The sequence below is a fragment of the Bos taurus genome, chromosome 4 (assembly GCF_002263795.3).
Source record: "Bos taurus isolate L1 Dominette 01449 registration number 42190680 breed Hereford chromosome 4, ARS-UCD2.0, whole genome shotgun sequence".
Classification (NCBI taxonomy): Eukaryota; Metazoa; Chordata; class Mammalia; order Artiodactyla; family Bovidae; genus Bos; species Bos taurus.
In genome coordinates this window covers 25,046,052-25,062,176 of record NC_037331.1, presented here as the reverse complement: position 1 = coordinate 25,062,176, position 16,125 = coordinate 25,046,052, and the positions used below count along the sequence as shown (strand labels likewise).

The 16,125-nt window shown below is 39.3% G+C and overlaps 1 protein-coding gene across 4 annotated transcripts in view; it reads right to left on the bottom strand.

The window, feature by feature from the left end:
* Positions 1–16,125, bottom strand: part of LRRC72 (leucine rich repeat containing 72) — a 72,327-nt gene that overhangs the window by 24,197 nt on the left and 32,005 nt on the right. The window lies entirely within an intron of this gene.

Sequence of the window (16,125 nt, the reverse complement as noted above, 5' to 3'; positions counted from 1 at the left end):
ATACTTGCAACAGTCCCAAATTATGAATCTATAAAATGCACATGTTCTGCTCAACCTCATTTTCTCTCAGTCTTATCTGTACCTAATTACATCAGCACTTGTGAAGGAGAAACACTAGTAATTTCACTTCAGCTTTTTGAAAGGAGCCAAGTTTGTGCCAAGTAGGAGAGACCATTGACACAGCAAGGGGTGGGTCCCAGTTGCTTCCTATCCCTTCCACTCTTCCTGCTAACCTCCTGACAGCCACTCATTACCTTTTTGTCTTTCCCCTCACCAATCCCTAATCTAATGATAGCCACACTTAACATCAGCATGGAAAGAGAACACCAGGGCAAATCATGACTTTTTCTTCTCTTTTTTTTTCCCCCAGTTGCCTGCCCAACATTGACAGAACATTACTAGTTAGTTGAGGTTTTAATTTCTCTTGCATTATGCATTAACACAAGAATACTAATAAACTCAAACCATTTAATCTTGATTATAGAATAATAATTTTCTCAAGAGCGTTAACATCTCTGAATCATGATTATTGGAATTTTAAGATTGCACTACTTGTTGGGATGAAATGATTTGGGGGAAATGGAGTGAAAGGAGATAAAGCCAGATCATGAGGACCTTGGGGAACTATTAAAAGATTTTGTACAGAGAAGTGTTATTTACCAGTTTTATTTTGGAAAGAAAATGGCAGGAAAGAGTACTGTTTAGGAGAGACAGTAATGACAAGAGATTAACAAAAATGGTGTTATGCTAATTCAAAAGAATATATGGATCCCAGAGTACAGTAATGACCATGGAAGAAGATCAAAGTAGAGGAAATTGAGAGACAGTTCCAAGGTAAAATTCACAGGACCTTATAGACATTGCAAGGTACCAAGTTGCTGAAGTTAAGATCCAGAAATGGGAGTTGGAAGACTTGCTGATTATTTTGACACTCAGACCATTGTTAAAGTAAAACATTATTACAATTTTCCACTTAGAAAAATCTACACTACCAATTTTAAGGATTGCCATAAAATTTATATTAGAATGTGACATTTCACAAATTATATCAAAACCTCAGATATGCAGATGATACCACTCTAATGGCAGAAAGTAAAGAGGAACTAGAGAGCCTCTTGATGAGAGTGAAAAAGGGGAGTGAAAAAGCTGGCTTAAAACTCATCATTCAAAAAACTATGATCATGGGATCCAATCCTATCATGGCAAATAAATGGGGAAAAAGTGGAAACAGTGACAGATTTGGGGTTCCAAAATTACCATGGATAGTGACTGCAGCCATGAAATTAAAAGACGCTTGCTCCTTGGAAGAAAAGATATGATAAACCTAGACAGCATATTCAGAAGCCGAGACATCACTTTGCCGACAAAGGCCCACATGGTCATAGTTTTTCCAGTAGTCATGTACAGATGTGATAGATGGACCATGAAGAAGGCTGAGCACTTGAAAAGACTCTTGAAAGTCTTTTGGACAGCAAGAATATCCAACCAGTCAATCCTAAAGGAAATCAGTCCTGAATATTCATTGGTAGGACTAATGCTGAAGCTCCAATATTTTGGCCATCTGATGTGAAGAGCCAGCTCATTGGAAAAGATTCTGATGCTGGGAAAGATTAAGGGCAAGAGGAGAAGGGAGAGACAGAGGCTGAGATGGTTGGATGGCATCACTCATCATGATTAAGTGGACATAAGTTTGAGCGAACTCCAGGAGATAGTGAAGGACAGGGAAGCCTGGCATACTGCAGTCCATGGAGTGGCGAAGAGTCACATGTGACTTAGTGATTAAACAAGACCAACATATCTTAGCTCAGGGTTTGGCACATAGCAAGTGGTCAATAAACAATAGCTGCTATTATTTACTGCCTAACCATTATTACTTTTGATAGAGTGGAGAGCACTTACATTTAAGATAAAGCTCTTATGGGTAAGCACTGATGTACTAGTGGGGAAATTTTTAGGCCAGCATGATTTTAAAGTTAAGGAGGCATACTTTTAGGGCAGGATTTCTCAACCTTTACAACTATTGACATTTGAGGCCAGATAAATTTTTGTTGGGGTTGGTGGAATTGCTCTGTGGATTGTAGTATGGTTGGCAGCATCCCTAACCTCTATCTGCTAGAAGTCAGTAGCATACACACCCCAGCTGTGAAAATAGAAAATGTTTCCAGACATTGCCACATATTCCCCTTTTATATGTGAGGTGGGAGAGGGGTTGAGAAGTCATTCCTGATTGGGAATTACTGATTTAGACTCAAGGGAAAAGTCATATCTTTTAAACATTTATCATGACCCAGGAACTAAGCTAGATGTTTTCACCAACGTCATCTGACTCTTACAGTAGACCATGGTATTTGTTTTATTTCTTTTTTTACTTAGGAGGAAACTGAGGCTTAGAGAAGCTAAACAGTTTCTCAAGATAATAGAGCAAGGGTTCAAATCCAAGACTGTCTGATTCTCAGATCAAAAGTTGGCATATAGTGCATCATGTGGTTCATTAAATTGGGGGAATTTCTATATAAACCATCCAGAAGACATTCAGTTCAGTTCAGTTCAGTCACTCAGTTGTGTCTGACTCTTTGCGACCCCATGAATTGCAGCACACCAGGCCTCCCTGTCCATCACCAACTCCCGGAGTTCACTCAGACTCACGTCCATCGAGTCAGTGATGCCATCCAGTCATCTCATCCTCTGTCGTTCCCTTCTCCTCCTGCCCCCAATCCCTCCAAGCATCAGAGTCTTTTCCAATGAGTCAACTCTTCGCATGAGGTGGTCAAAGTACTGGAGTTTCAGCTTTAGCATCATTCTTTCCAAAGAAATCCCAGGGCTGATCTCCTTCAGAATGGACTGGTTGGATCTCCTTGCAGTCCAAGGGACTCTCAAGAGTCTTCTCCAACACCACAGTTCAAAAGCATCAATTCTTCAGTGCTCAGCTCTCTTCACAGTCCAACTCTCACATCCACACACGACCACAGGAAAAACCATAGCCTTGACTAGACGAACCTTTGTTGCCAAAGTAATGTCTCTGCTTTTGAATATGCTATCTAAGTTGGTCATATCTTTCCTTCCAAGGAGTAAGCATCTTTTAATTTCATGGCTACAGTCACCATCTGCAGTGATTTTGGAGCCCCAAAAAATAAAGTCTGACACTGTTTCCCCATCTATTTCCCATGAAGTGATGGGACCAGATGCCATGATCTTAGTTTTCTGAATATTGAGCTTTAAGCCAACTTTTTCACTCTCCTCTTTCATTTTCATCAAGAGGCTTTTGAGTTCCTCTTCACTTTCTGCCATAAGGGTGGTGTCATCTGCATATCTGAAGTTATTGATATTTCTTCCTTAACTTGAATATAATTTCAAATAATGGAAAATATTATTAGTTTGAGTAATGGAAAATATGGAGTAATAAAAAATATTCCACAATTATTTTTTTCTACTATATCAGCAATAACCAAAAAACATGCTTAAAATATACCCCAAAATATTTGGCATCAAATGAGAAAAAAGAAGAGAACTATAATAATCTCGAGATATATACACATATGGCAAAGTACAAATGTCTTCTGCTGCTGCTAAGTCACTTCAGTCGTGTCCGACTCTGTGCAACCCCATAGACGGCAGCCCACCAGGCTCCTCCATCCATGGGAGTTTCCAGGCAAGAGTACTGGAGTGGGGTGCCATTGCCTTCTATGAATGTCTTCTGAAGATACATATATATGTGATATTTACATAGATATATGGGCTTCCCAGGTGGCATTAATGGTTAAAAAAAAAACCTGCCTGCCAACACAGGAGACATAAGAGATGTGGGTTTGATACCAGGGTAGGGAAGATCCCCTGGAGGAGGGTATGGCAACTCACTCCAGTATTCTTGCCTGGAGAACCCCATGAACAGAAGAGCGTGGTGAGAAATAGTCCATGGGGTCACAAAGAGTCGGACATGACAGAGGCAATTTAGCATGCATGCACAAATAAGATTACCTTATTTAAGCAATAAGACAGACACAGAGAGGTTGAGTAACTTGTTCACAGGGCTACACAGCTAGTATATAGAGGAACTGAAGCTTGGCCCAGACTCCAGTGTCCTTGCTGGGAACCACTGAACTTTATTACCACCCAGGGTAGGAAGCTGAGCTGTGAAGCTCATTCCCAGATGCAGCTTGAGTCACTGGCTTGACTAGTCCCATCCATCTGATCTAATCTTGAATCTCAAGGGATCTGGGTTTCTCTCAAAAATTGCTCCAGTCTGGCTGCCACTATCTTAGGCTAACTTTGGGTCCCAGGCACTGTCCTCTCATGTCTCCAACCCTTAGGAAGTTTTTCTTCAGTTTTATCAATGACTTTCCAGCAGAAACTAGACAGATGCATCTGATTGCCAGTCAGCCCAAACTAAAAGAACCACCCAACATTGGTGTGAAGCAAAGTAATACACAAGTAAATGCACTTGCTCTTGGTTTCTTCCACGTTGCTTTTCAGCATTCCTTTTTCCTGGCATCCTCTTACCCCTGAACACCCTGCTTCAAGCCCTTTCAACATGCTTTAGAGTCCCATTTCTGCAGATTGGTAGGTAGGGGTAAACTGCTATATTGTTGATAAGGCTTAAGATAGCCATCCCAAAGGTGTTTCTTCTAAATTATTTTGTTCACTACTTTACCCCTTTCTCTTAGAACACTGTCTGCTAGCAGTCGCTGCTGCTCCTGTTAGTCACAAAGTCGTGTCTGACTCTTTTGTAACACCATGGGCTGTAGTGTGCCAGGCTCCTCTGTCCATGGGATTCTCCAGGCAAGAATACTGGAATAGGTTGCCATTTCCTTCTCCAGGGGATTGTCCTGACCCAGGGATCAAACCCATGTCTCCTGCATTGCAGGTGGATTCTTTACAGCTGAGTCATCAGGGAAGTCCTGCTATTTCTTTTCAATTAGAGGATTGTGATCGATGACTCTCTAATTGCTGACTTTCAGGTCAGTCTGAATAGGTATTGTGCTCTGAGAAGATTTCCGAGTGTCTCTAGAATTATGTTCCATAATAGCTCCCTAGGATACAGCTTGTAAAATCAGTTTTAGAGATTATGTTCACTAAATCTGAATAATGCCATCAATATAAAGAGTGTCTTCAAAAAACATCTATTGTTGTAAAACAAGATCACAGACTTGGAAGGAAACTTAAGAATTATGCACATGATTGCTGGTGAGGAAAATGACTTCTGGTTAAAAGTTCGTATTATAAACACAGATTTAATTTTTTCCAGCCAAATATTTATCTAAAATGACAATAAAATAATTGTTTCAAAAGATGTATGTTCATAAAGAGAGGGAGAACAGAAAATCAGACCATAGCAATATGGTTTTGGGAAGTATATGATCTAGGGGTAATAGAATTAATAGAAACAAGAAATTCAGATTCTAAACCAGAAAACAACCTTATATTTATACCACAAAATTCTAAAAAGTCTCAAAGACTGGATGTGAGGATAAAGAGGAGAGGATTAACTGAACAGAGAAATTCTATTTCTTAATAATGTTTCCAGTATAACCATATGGCAACTGGACTTCTCCCCTACCACCTCAAAAGACTAGAGATTCATTCCCTGGGTGGAATGAGGGACTCTTTTAAGGGAACTCTTTTAAGACAAGAGTTCCTGGTCAAGTAGCCGCTAGACAGATGTAAAGACAGAGGTTCCCACTGAAAACTGAGATTAAGGGAATGTATGTACACTATATGTTGAGGGTTCCCAGACCTCTTTTCCCAGCTTGGCTCTCAGAATGTGGGCAGCCAGATCTTTATAGTTTAATGCTGCTATATATAAAGATAATATAATAATAACATTTAGAGGGGTAAAAGAGCCCTGGGAAATTAAAAACATGAATGTAGTCTAAAATGTAATAAAAGAGTTGGAAGAGAATGTTGAAGGAATTCTCAGAAAGTAGAGCAATCTGACCAAAAAAATAGAAAATGGAGAAAATAAAAGAAAATTAGAGAGCCAGTTCAGTAGTTCAACATTTGTGTAGGAGTTCCAGAAAGAGAATGGTGGACATAAGAGAGAAAGAAATCAACAATACACTCCAATAAAAATTCCCCAAATGGAAAGATATGAGTTTCTTGACTGTAATTTCCCCAAGCTCACCACAATGGTTGAAAACAGACCTGTACCAAAGCACATCACTGTAACATGTCAGAACACTGTCCTCCAGACAGAACACATGTGCTCACATGTGCACACACACACATCATATTCAAGGATCAGGGATCAGAACGAAGAATGGCTTCACACTCCTCAAAAGTTACGCTGAAAAAATACAGAACAGTGGAGTGATGCCTTATCTCTAACTTAGAATTCTACCAACCCAATGAGCCAAAATATCTGTCCAAATATGAACACTGAATATACACAATTGCAGGCATACACAATCTTAAAAAAAAATTACCACATGGAACACTTTCTCACAAAGCCGCTGGAGAATGCAGTTCAGAAAAATGTAAGACACACAATACAAGAAATAAGAGGGGGCAAAGGGAGTCCCTGGTATGGCTATGAAGGGTGATTAAAATTGTGCACAGAGGGATACCGGGCAGAAGTCCAGAGTGGAGCACGTCAGAAGGCTCTGGGCATACTTCTTCAAGAAATAAAAGCTACGGAATGATTCATTGAATAGATTTGGTCAACTGGGAGAGAGTTTGGGTTGAATAAGTAATAGTAACTAACAAAAAGTATATTTGTTTGTTTGGGTTGCATAACAAATATCACAGACTAGGTGTCGTAAACAACAGAAATTTATTTCCTCATAGCTCTGGAGGCTAGAAGTCCAAGATCAAGGTGCTGGCAAGACTGGTTACATTTTGAGGCCTCTCTCGTTGACTTGTACATGGCCCCTTCTGATACCTTCACGTGACTTTCTATCTGTATGCAATGTCTATTCTCCCTCTCTTTCTCTCTCTCTCTCTCTCTCTCTCTCTCCTCCTCCTCGTCTCTTTCTCCCTCTCTCTTCCCCTTTGACCCTCTCCCTCCTCCCTTCCATTTTCACTCTTACTCTTGCTCTCTCTCTCCTCTCCCTCTCTATCCTAATCTCCTCTTCTATGATGACATCAGTCACACTGGATTAGGGCCCACCCTAATGTCCCCATCTTAACTTCATTTCCTCTATATAAAAGTCCTAGTAGCTACCCTAGTCAGAGAAGGCAATGGCAACCCACTCTGGTGTTCTTGCCTGGAAAATCCCATGGACGGAGGAGCCTAGTGGGCTGCAGTCCATGGGGTTGCTAAGAGTCGGACACGACTGAGCCACTTCACTTTCACTTTTCACTTTCATGCATTGGAGGAGGAAATGGCAACCCACTCCAGCGTTCTTGCCTGGAGAATCCCAGGGATGGCGGGGCCTGGAGGGCTGCCATCTATGGGGTCGCACAGAGTCGGACATGACTGAAGCGACTTATTAGCACCAGCAGCTTCCCTAGTACCTCAGTTGGTTAAGAATCTGCCTGCAACGTGGGAGACCCAGGTTCAATCCCTGGGTCAAGAAGATCGCCTGGAGAAAGAAATGGCAATCCACTCCAGTACTCTCGCCTGGAGAATTCCATGGACAGAGGAGCCTGGCGGGCTACAGTCCATGGGATCGCAGAATCAGACACGACTATGTGACTTTCACTTTCATAAAGGCCCTATATCCAAATACAGTCCCATTCTGAGACAGTGGGGTCTAAGACTTCAACATATAAATTTTGGGGCAGGGAAACAATTCAACCCAGAACAAAAAACTACTTAACAAATCAAAGGAAAATAAAATCCAGGCAAGTAGAGGAAATCCAATAAAGGGAAAGTAGCTAGACCTTAACACATGGCTTAACTCTGAAGAGCATGGGTTGTCATAATAACATACCCAGTGAATATTGATTTAACCAAAATCACAATACTGCCACATCAGGGGAATGGGAAATGGAAAGTATGCCTGTGTATGGAAAGTATGGAAGTGGAGGCAGGAAAGACAAAGCATTAAATCCTCATTTTTGTGGAAACTCAATAGCTATTGTCTAAATGGGAAAAATCAAGTGGCAACAATACCAGAATGTGACTTTGAGATATGCAGCTAAACAACAAAAGATTACTTAAAAAACTGAAAGTTGTTGCATCTGGGGGCTAACAAATGAGGGCAGAGTGTGCAGAAATGTTGCTAATGTATAGAATTAGCTAATTCTTTAAATTATTATAATAGTGATACATATAGCTGTTAAAAACAATTTTTTTAAAAAGAGTAGGTTCTTAATATTCATTCCATGCTTACTGTATGTGCTTCTTTGTTCAGTACTTCACACATGCCATCAAATTTCTCCATCATGACACCCCTTAGTTATGAAGAATAAATATCCTGTATATTATATAAGGGGGCTTCCTAGGTGGTGCTAGTGGTAAAGAACTCGTCTGCCAATGCAGGAGATGTAAGAGAAGTGGGTTCAGTCCCTGAGTTGGGAAGATCCCCTGGAGGAGGGCATGGCAACCCACTCCAGTATTCTTGCCTGGAGAATCCCAAGGACCCTAGTAAGCTTACAGTCCATCGGGTCACAAAGAGATGGAGACGACTGAGCCGACTTAGCATACATGCATATTATGTAAGAGGAATCAGAGCTCTAGACAAATATTTGCTAAATATTATCAGCTTATTAGTAACAGGATTATAACTATACCTGAGCTCCCCTTTCAGTATCCAGAGTTCCAGACTCTGCCAGGAATTATTATGTAACTATTGGTATTATTCTTTGGATTTTCATCTTTCTAAACATTATCTTATTAAATATAAGACAGATGAGTCATTATTTTTTAGCTTCCTGGCACTGAATCATCTTCCCCACAATTCAAGGAATTCTTTATCTAATGAGCTTTGGTAGGTATTAGGACTTACTCCTCATTAGGCAAAATACTCGCTTTTCTAGATTTCCTGACAGGTAATGTGTGGACACATGACTAGGCTGGATGCAATCCTACACATCCACTCTAAACTTTAAATCAGGAACTAGTAATGCAATCCAGAGAAAATCATAATTCCAAAAGTCACATGCACCCCAGTGTTCACTGCAGCACTAATCACAATACCCAGGACATGGAAGCAACCTAAATGTCCATCAACAGAGGAATGGATAAAGATGTGGTATAGATATACAATGGAATATTACTCAGCCATAAAAAGAAAGAAACAGGGTCATTTGTAGAGATGTGAATGGACCTAGAGACAGAGTAAAGTAAGTCAAAAAGAAGAAAACAAATTTCACCTATTAATGCATATATGTGGAATCTAAAAAAAGTGGTACAGATGATCTTATTTGCAAAGAGAAATTGAGACACAGATGTAGAGGACAAATGTATGGACACCAAGCGGGGAGGGGGAAAAAAGGGGGTGGGATGAATTGGGAGATTGGGACTGACATACATACACTGCTATGTATAAAATAGGTAACTAATGAGAACCCACTGTTTAACACAGGGAACTCTACTCAGTGCTCTGTGGTGACCTAAGGAAGGAAATCCAAAAGAGAGGGGAGATATGTATCTGTATAGCTGATTCACTTTGCTGTACAGTAGAAACTAACACAACATTGTAAAGCAATTATACTCCAATAAAAATTAATTTAAAAAAATCAGAAACAAGTAATGCAAAGAGGTAGAGACAGTTTTGTGTTAAATCTGGTGGTGGCAGAGAAGGAGACAGCAATATTCATTCCCCACTGCAGTGGAAATGTGGCAGCAGGAATGGGGACAGGAAAACAGCAGCACGGGTGGGGGCTTCTCTTGCTGATTGGCAAGTCAACAGTGCGTGTGGAAGCCACTTCTGTGATATGGCTGTGGCTGTGGCTTCTTTGATCCTAAGAATTTCCTACACTTGATTCCTAAACTACCTAATATTCACCCAGTATCATTTCAATATATTACTTTCCTGCTTAACTCAGCTAAAGTATGCTTCTGTTAAGTGAACTTCTGTTTACCTTAGCTAGCACCTTTGCAAAGAAAAGTTCAACTTGGCAGACCTAGCTATGATGCTTAAAAAACAAAACAAAACAGAAACTGAAAAAACAAAACCTAGAAACTATTTTTGAAGGAACAAAAAAGTATCATATTAAGTAAAATATTGTCGTTACCCTCCCCAAACTTATAATTTATGATCCATTACATGACTTTCATGATTCACTGACAAAATGGAAATATTATATTTATGAGAAAATATTAGAATGTTTATGTACACATTTTTCCATTCAACAAATACTTGTGGAGCAGCTACTGTGTGCCAGCACTGTGTTAAATTCAGTGGTATAGCTATGAAAAAAACCAGACAGAAACCCTGTCTTTTTTTCTAGCAGGGAAAGAGAAAACAAATAATACTTACAATAAGTAAATTGTGTATTATGGAATCAGTTGATAAATGGTATGGGGAAAAAATTAAGCATGGAGATTGGGGGTGCCAACAGGGAGATAATGTTATATTTCAAATGGGCTAGTCAGGAAGACCTCACAGAGCAGGTAATAGCTGAACAAATTCTTGATGAGGAAAAGGGAGTTGGCCATGAGAATATCTATGCAGGAGCACTTGAAGGCTAGCCAGTGTATATAGGTCCAGAGATAATAGGGTGCATGGTGCTGTTGGGTCAGTGAGTTAGGGAGAGGAGAGGTATTGAGGTCAGAGAGGTAAGCTGGCAGCCTATGTGTGCAGAGCCTTTAGGCTACTGAAAGAACTCAGCTGAAAATAATAGGTAACATTAGAGATTTTGAGTAGAAGAGTAACATGTTTTGACTTAGATTTCCACAGATCACTCTGTCTTTGAGGGATTCTCAGTGAGGAGCAATTTTGTACCCCGGAGAGCATTTGACAATGTCTAGAAACATTTTTAGTTGTTGCTTCTGGGGAGAAATCTGATATATAGTGTGTAGAGGCCAGGGATGCTGCTAAATATCCCCAAATGCACAATACCACCCCCACAACCAAGAATGATCCAGTTCAGAAGGTCGGTAGTATCAGAATTGAAAACCTTGGGGCTTTAAAGACCCCTACACCAGAGATTAAATGACATGACACAATTCTGAAAAATTCTATAATTATGTGTTATTTAAAGGAGTATATTATCACATGTTTGATATTATAATTACAATAGCCCTAAATTTACATGAAATTCTTAAGTATTAGTTGGGAACAATTTTAATAATATACACTGAATTATATAGGAGGAAAAAAAAGAAAAATTTCAGTATACTTTTAGGATTTCTAAGTTCATGTATATGGTGTTCCTGTCCAATAAGTGAACATGATGCATTCATCTGAATCAGTTTAAAATGTATACAATACTTGGAAATAAAATCTACACTTTAAAAATATTGAGAAATAACTGTTTTTGTACAATGCAAATAGATCTTCATTCTCATGTTTTTCCCTCTTTATTCCATGTTCTTGACATTTTTATATACATTTTTTCCCCCAAATAGGTTACATTTTTTGGATCATATAAATATTGTTGTTGTTTAGTTGCTAGTCGTGTCCGACTCTTTTGCGAGCCTATGGACAATGGCTTGCCAGGCTCCTCTGTCCATGGGATTCTTCAGGCAAGGATACTGGAGTGGGCTGCCGTTTCCTTCTCCAGAGGATCTTCCCAGCCTAGGTATGGAGCCCATCTTCTGCACTGGCAGGCAGGTTCTTTACCACTGAGCCACCTGGGAAGCAACTAGATATATAGTGTATATGAATTTCACAACCATGCACTGAAATCTTATTTAGGTTACTTTTTTGAGGAGGTTTTAAATATTTGGTAAAATATTCTTTCAACAAAGTTGACATGAGAGATAATTAATATTACACTGAGATAACAGAAACACCTAAGAGCCCAAATTATAAGGAATGTATGCTAGTTCATTTTATTCATTAATTTATCAAACACTCTACCACAGGGTTTGTAGTGCTCTAAATAGTTTTTTGGAACAAAGTATGGCATGTATAAATGAATAGATAAATGTATATATACCTAAACCTGATTAAAGGAATCAACTAAACTTTCATGAGGCAAAGCATGTTGTGAAAACTACCTGGAAAAAAAAAAAAAAGCATTGCTGCTCAAAGAGTTCTTTACAAATATTTAAAACTATACGTTACAAATAATTATTTTAATTTTCAAATTGTGACTTGCTAGTTTTGTACATCAATATGCCTTCCTAAAATACACACATGCGTGCCCTTTACCAAATTTGCAGAATGTGCTGCCTGTCTGGGAGATAGGGAAAAACAACGTATCTTTATGGTACAGAAGAATGAGCTCACTCTTTCTTGAAATGATTTTGCTTATTTTAGTGTGGAAAATGTTGTTATAAATATTTTCGTTACTTTTTAGATGATGAAGTATGACTTTGTCAGAAGATGTATTTTTATTTAAATTTACTTAGTAAGAGTTGTCAACTATTCAGTTTTTGCTACGCGGTGGAAACTCAGATTGTATTTTGGATAGTTGCTTGGTGAGGCATTATATACAGGTTTCTCATCAAATGCTTACTGTAATCTGTGATAAATAGAATATACCCAAGTACTGCTAGATCTTCCAGAAACAGAAAGACACTAGCATTGTGGCACTATAATACACTCATTATTAAACATCTGTTTAAAAAAAACTTTTAAGGAAATGAGCCAAAACACAAATAGATCAAATGTATACAGACCATTTGGAACTGTAGTACAACATGCAAATTACTTAGATCACTCTTCTGAGCAGACCCAGATTCTTAGGAAAGCTAGAAAAGATGAACTGTGACCTAAAATTCCCTCAGTCAGGCTCACTGGAAGATGAGACAAGAGAGTGTTTTGAAGGCTTCAGTTTATAAACACCTAAGAGCAGCTGCCTCTCACTAATTACATCAGTGGAGATGAGAGAAAGATGACTCAGAAAGAGAGTTGCTACAGAACTAGTGAATATCTACACAATACAAGGAGAAAGCAAGCCCTAGAGAGCATAATGAAGGAGGAAGCAGGATAGCGTGAACAAACCTAGGAGAGTTGGGGCATTGCAAATCCTTAGAAACAATTTGTACCTATTTAATTTGTTGGTTCAAGGTCAGACTAGAAGCTCCAGTTTTATCACCCATTGCATAATAATGGGGAGAAGTGTGCACCCTTTAAGCATGTTCGGCTCCAAACACACCAAACCACACTCATTCATTATCTCCCCAAACCACTGCTTTCTCTCGTTCCATTCCAGGTAGTTTGCAACCACAACGCCCTCACCAGGAGTATAGCCAATCCCTAATTCTATCTCTAGGGCAGGTACCGTCATAGTCATTGTTATAGTCTATCAGTGGCCTAAAACAAGTACAGAATAAACCATATTAGATAGCATGCTTTTGACTATAAGTAATCTCTAAGCTCAACTCAAACTGGCACATAAATTCAAATACTCATTATCTCACATATCTAGGAGTCCAGAAGTTTTAAGAGCCCCAAATCTCAATGATTCTCTGAGCTCTGCTTTTCTCAAAATGTTGGATATATCCACAAGTTGGAAGGATGGTTTCTGGCTTATAAGTCAGGCCAGAAAATGTCCAGAGGAAACAGCGGACCTCTCTTCCAGTGTGCTTTGAGGAATAAGGAAACCTTTCACAGAAGTCTCCCAGGAGCTACCTCCACTGTCTCTATTGCAACAATTGGATTATGAGCCCATTCATTGACTAGCCACTCACAAGGAGGATGGGGTTATCCTGACTGGTTTAAACAGTTCAGGCTCCACGCTTTGGAAGTGGGAATGGGACCACCTACCTGAGTAACAACAAGTGTGTACTAAAACACAAACTCAGATTCTGCTATCCAGGTAAAGGAAGATAATGGATAATCAATAGACAACCCATAAAATGATCAGTACATTTGCCTCCACAAAGTTGTTGATTGAATAAATGAATAAACAAAAAAGATGTGTTCATTTTATGCCTTAGTTTTTCCTAAACAGAGGGTAGGAAATAAATCTAAGGACATTTATTTATGTTCTACAATAATATAAGAACAATGCTGGTCACGGATTCAAACCATTGTTAGCAAAACATTATAATTCTAAATATTTATGTTCATTTGTCACTGTTGATGTTTCTCACCAAGATTCTCCATATCATTTCTATACTGGCATAGTAACTTCCTGATAGTAGTTCACCCAGTGTAACCTAGATTGTAAAGAAAACTAATACTCACATTTTTTCCATAGGAATTTTGATGAAGTACCATCATAGCTAATATGCCCATTAGAGTTTTAGATGCTGAATAAGACTTCAGTTTTTCATGGAGTGTGAATACTCTGACAACTTAGCAACCAGTCAACTATTGATCAACCCAAAAATTCACATTGGCTTATTCACTCATCTCGTGACCACTTAAAATTTATTTGAATATGATATCTTTTCAGGATTATATGGAATTGTTGTTCAATTGCTAAGTCATGTCTTACTCTTTGTGACCCCATGGACTGCAGCACTCCAGGCTTCCCTGTCCTTCAGTATCTCCCAAAGTTTGCTCAAATTCGTGCCCATTGACTTGGTGATGATGCCATCTAACAATCTAAATAAATCTATTTTTAAAGAACAAAGTTAAGTGATGGCTATTTGGGAAAGAATATAGTTTGTTAAACATAAATAACCGAACACTAGAAGAGAATTTAGCCCTTTTGTCGCACCCTTTCTCCACCAATCCCCCTTCAAAACCAAAGTACAATAGTTGACAGTGTGTGCAATCCTTTCCTATGTATATAATGCATCTGTAAGTTAACTGTATGAAAATTCAGTGACTGCCGGAAGGTGGGACGGTGTCCACTACAAGAAAGCCAAAAAAATATTAAAAATCCCTAATCACACCTCTCCTTTTAGACATACTGCCAACATTTGTACATGTTCTTTCCTTCAAAGCTGAACACTGAACACCACAATGAACACACATGAAAAACAAAGATTAGTCACTTTTGCCATGCTTGATGAGTTCCATCTTTTTCTAATTGGAGGTCACACACTGTGACCCAGGATAATTTTTGGCAGACTGTTTAAAAGAGTTTTGAACCTGTATGCCCTTAAGTAGTTTGTGCACTTTCCATTTCAGTTGTTAGCTGCCTGGGCCTTGAAGGTATTTGTGCTTGTTCTCCTAGAAATTATTTCAAGCTTATGCAACTTATGCTTGCACTTAATACTAGAATAACTTTTTTCCATTTTCCACTTAATTGGTTAAAAAAACAGACAAATTGCAATGTAATACTGAAATACTTTCATAAACATGGCTGCTTAAAGATTCAGTGCTGTAAATCTGGACTATTGCTTGACAAGCGGACCACTACCGAAAACTCAAATTGTTATTTTTCAGTCAGCTGGTGTTTGAAAGTTTAAATTTAGAATGCTAAGACTGGATCATCAATTTATAATGAACAAAATACAAGCTGTTGGAAAGTCACACTTCAGAAATTTGAGAATGACTGACTAGCTAACTATAGTAATTGTTTTGGCTTGAATTTTAGTTCAGTCCCGCTCTTTGACTTGAAGAGAGCTTGGAGCTCCAGTCAGGCCCCTATGGAGGAAGCGGTGGGAAGACTCTGCCAACTAACCCTGGCCTCTAAGAGCAGCTTCAAGGGCCACATTCAGTGACCTTGATGAGCATTCCTGGCAGCTGGTGACATGATGGCTTAGTGCGTGGCACTTCCTGAAGAAGCGAGATCAGCTTGGGAGGTAATCAGTCCCTCACATGGCAGGACAATGTGTGTGAGTTCTGGGGAATGCATGCAGGACCTTTGGACGAATGTTGATCTAGGGCATTTTACAAAGGATCCTGCCCAAGAGGGCAGTTTGCCAAGGCGAGGAGATGCTCAGATGTAAGAACGACTGGGATACAAGGTTAGGGGAGGTCTGGAGTGGCCAGCAAAGAGGAATCAGAGTTGAAGAAACCTAGCAGAGGGGGTTTCTGAATAACCCAATGGGAGAAAAAAATAAACTCTGAACATTGTTAATACCAGTGGGTGCAAACTGAAAAAGAACTTTGCTTTTCCTTGGCTTTTCCACTGCCTCCGCACTTCTCCATTCCACACTAACTTGTGAAGGCTGGGGTAGAGATACAAGGCCAGAAAACAACCAACCACATCCCCTTGCTAATGAAGAAGGCA